Raw genomic sequence first — 4,309 nt, forward strand, 5'->3', positions numbered from 1 at the left:
GGTAGGGGATTTGCTCAGTCATCCGGTTCTTCGATTGCCATATCATCTGTGCATCCTCCAGCACCAGCAGGACGTGGTGTAGTTAGGGGTGGAGCTCGCAGTAGAGGTGGACCCAGTTGGTTTTATGCTTTGAGTGGTCGCCAGAGTGCAGAGGCTTCTCCAGATGTGGTTATAGGTATCTTGTCCATTCAGGCTATTGATTGCTATGCTCTTATTGATCCGGGGTCCTCTTTGTCTTATGTCATCCCATTCATTGCGTCATGTTTTGGGATAGAACCAGAACAGCTTCATGAGCCGTTCTCCGTATCGACTCCGGTTGCCGATTCTATTACAGCCGCGCGAGTTTATAGGAATTGTGTTGTCACGGTATGTGGTCGTGTTACCACGATCGATCTTATCGAGCTTGGAATGGTGAATTTCGATGTGATAATGGGAATGGACTGGCTTTATTCGTGCTTTGCTAAACTTAACTACCGAACAAGAGTCATGAGACTCAAGTTCCCTAATTAGCCGGTTATCGAGTGGAAGGGGAATTCTGTGGTGCCGAAGGGTAGTTTTATTTCCTACCTTAAGGCTTCAAAGATGATTAAGAAGGGATGTATCTATCATTTGGTCCAGGTGGCGGACACCACTTAAGAAGTGTCTACCCTCGAGTCCGTGCCAGTCATGAACGAGTTTCTTGAAGTGTTTTCGGACGAGCTTCCAGGGATTCCGCCAGATAGGGAGATTGATTTCGGGATTGATGTATTGCCAGATACGCAGCCAATATCTATTCCACTATAAAGAATGGCTCCAGCAGAGTTAAGGAAGTTAAAGGAGCAGCTGAAGGATTTATTAGAAAAGGGGTTCATACGGCCGAGTATGTCGTCGTGGGGTGCTCCGGTTCTCTTTGTCAGGAAGAAGGATAGGTCTCTCCGGATGTATATTGATTATCGGCAGCTCAACAAAGTCACCATCAAGAATAAATATCCTATGCCTCGGATAGATGATTTATTCGACCAATTGCAAGGTGCAAGGTTTTTCTCTAAAATTGATCTCCGGCCCGGGTATCACCAATTGAAGATTATGGAGCAGGATATTCCTAAGACTGCTTTCAGAACTGGCTATGGTCCCTTTGAATTCTTGGTCATGTCATTTGGCTAACCAACGCCCCGACAGCTTTTATGGATCTTATGAATCGGGTCTTCAAGCCATTTCTAGACTCCTTCGTGATTGATTTCATTGACGACATCCTTGTTTATACGCGAAGCTGGGAGGATCATGCCGATCACCTCAGGGCAGTTCTACAGACTCTTCATCAACACCAGTTGTATGCTAAATTTTCAAAATGTGAGTTTTGGTTGGAGTCTGTTGCCTTTTTGGTCATGTTGTCTCCGGTGAAGGGATTCAGGTGGATCCCCAGAAGATTGTAGCAGTAAATGATTGGCCTAGACCCACGACCCCGATGGAGATTCGTAGCTTCTTGGGAATAGCAGGGTATTATCGGTGGTTTTTGGAGGGATTTTCTACCCTCGCCTCCCCATTGACTAAGCTGACGCAGAAAGCAGTTAAGTTCCAGTGGTACGACGCTTGCGAGAAAATTTTTCAGGAATTGAAGTCAAGGTTGACCTCGGCACCAATATTGACCTTGCCGGAAGGCACGAAAGGATTTGTGGTTTATTGCGATGCCTCCAGAGTTGGTTTGGGGTGTGTGCTGATGCAACATGGGAAGGTTATAGTGTATGCTTCGAGGCAGCTCAAGAATCACAAGAAAAATTATCCGACGCGTGATTTGGAGCTTGCGGTAGTTGTATGTGCTTCGAAAATATGGCGGCATTATCTTTATGGGGTCCATGTGGATGTGTTTTAAGACCACAAGAGCCTCCAGTATTTGTTCAAGCAGAAAGAATGGAATTTAATGCAGCGACGGTGGTTAGAATTGCTCAAGGATTATGATATGAATATTTTCTACCATCCAGGGAAGGCGAACGTGGTGGCTGATGCTCCCAGTCAGAAGTCTATGAGTAGTTTGGCTCATTTGGGAGCGGATCAGAGGTCCTTGGCTCGGGAGATTTATTAATTTGCCAGTCTAGGGGTTTGCATTTCGGCCTCAAACGTGGGGGATATTATGATGCATAATGGAGCAGAATCGTCACTTGTAGCGGAAGTCAAGGAAAAGCAGTTTATTGATCCAGCATTGGCTCAGATGAAGGAAGCAGTTTTGAATAACAAGACTTCGGCAGTTTCACTCGGCAAGGAGGATGGTGTATTGCGATGTCAAGGTAGGCTATGTGTTCCGGATGTGGATAAGCTTCGGGAGAGGGTAATGGCGGAGGCTTATAATTCCAGGTATTCCGTGCACCCAAGTTCTACGAAAATGTATCATGATCTCAAGGAAATTTATTGGTGGAACGGTATGAAGAGGGGTGTGGCGCACTTTGTATCTAAATGTCCGAATTGTATGCAAGTAAAAGCTGAGCATCAGCGGCCCGGTGGGTTAACTCAGCTTATGGAAATACCATTGTGGAAATGGGAGATGATCAACATGGATTTAGTGGTGGGGTTACCTTGCACTCGGCACAAGTTTGACTTAATTTGGGTAATAGTGGATCGACTCACCAAATCAGCTCACTTCTTGCCAGTCAAGTCCACTGATACTGCATAATAGTATGCTAAGTTGTATATCAAGGAAATAGTAAGGTTTCATGGCACTCCACTTTCTATTATCTCAGATCGAGGAGCCCACTTCACAGCTAATTTTTGGAAGAAGTTTCAGCAAGGTTTGGGTACTCAGGTGAATCTCAGCACGGCTTTCCATCCACGGACTGACGGTCAAGCAGAGCGGACTATTCAGACGCTTGAAGATATGTTGCGGGCTTGTGTCTTGGATTTCAAAGGTAATTGGGATGATCACTTGCCACTTATAGAATTTGCCTACAATAACAGCTTTCATGCCAGCATTCAGATGGCCCCATTTGAGGCACTGTACGGAAGGAGGTGTAGGCCTCCGATTGGATAATTTGAAGTGGGTGAAGCAGAACTGATCGGGCCAGATCTCGTGCACTAGGCTATGGAGAAAGTAAAAGTCATTCAGGAAAGGATTAAAACTGCTCAGAGTCGTCAGAAATCCTATGCGGATGTTCTTCGAAGAGAATTGGAATTTCAAATTGATGATTGGGTGTTCTTGAGGGTATCTCCTATGAAGGGAGTCATGCGATTCGGGAAAAAGGGGAAGTTGAGTCCTAGGTATGTCGGGTCGTGTCGGATCGCTCAAAGGATAGCGCAGGTGGCTAATAAGCTGGAATTGCCTCCTGAAATGTCATTAGTGCACCCGGTGTTCCATGTGTCCATGTTAAAGAAAGTGGTTGAGATCCATCCACCATTGTGCCAGTCGAAACCATCGAGGTTAATGAAGAGTTGTCGTCTGAAGCAGTTCCGGTTGCTATCCTTGATAGGCAAGTCCGTAAATTGATAAATTAGGAAGTTGCTTCAGTTAAAGTATTATGGCGAAGTCAACGAGTTGAGGAAGCCACATGGGAAGCGGAAAATGAAATGAAGAAAAAATATCCCCATCTGTTTGAACAAGTCTAGTAGTAATCGTGCGAACTCTTATCTCTAAAAGAACTGATATTGTGTCCAAATTGGTGTAAAGACACCCCATCTTTTCTTCCTAAATGCTTTGCTATTGAAATCCATCTAGTGGTACAAGACTTGAATGTGTTGTGATTGTTTAAGTCATGTGAACCTCTTTTTGGTAAATGAAAGTTTTATAAAGACTCATGGGATAAGTAAACAACTAATGGTAGTGTAGAGTGGTATTGATTAATTGAAATGCATGTAGTATGTTAAAGTGGTTAACTTGTATGGGACTCCTTCAAATGACTAATTTATGTGCAAAATGTAGCAAGTGATTGAGTACATGCAATTGTTGAGGTAATGTCACGCCCCAGAAACCGAGGAGCGCGACCGGCTCTCAACCGAGAGAACCCGACTGAGCAAGCCTGCTAGGTTTCATTCTACCCAAACCGATTCATGAATAAATAGGAGATGGACTCCATTAATCAAACTTAGTAAGTGTTTTATTAAAGTCTTCCATTTCATTTCCATTAGCAGCTTAAATCATAAATATCAAAATATTACAAGTGTTATAAATCTTTTCCAAACATCAATATTCTTACTTTAATTCCAAATACACGACACTACCCACAACCTGTCTACGGAGCCTCTAAACATAACTAAAGAGTAATGTAATATAGAAATGCCGGTAACAAGGCTCCGGCTATACCTCAAATACAAAGTACATGATAAACAAATGAAACAGGACCCCGAA

The sequence above is a fragment of the Nicotiana attenuata genome, unplaced genomic scaffold, assembly GCF_001879085.1.
Source record: "Nicotiana attenuata strain UT unplaced genomic scaffold, NIATTr2, whole genome shotgun sequence".
In the NCBI taxonomy this organism is placed as follows: Eukaryota; Viridiplantae; Streptophyta; class Magnoliopsida; order Solanales; family Solanaceae; genus Nicotiana; species Nicotiana attenuata.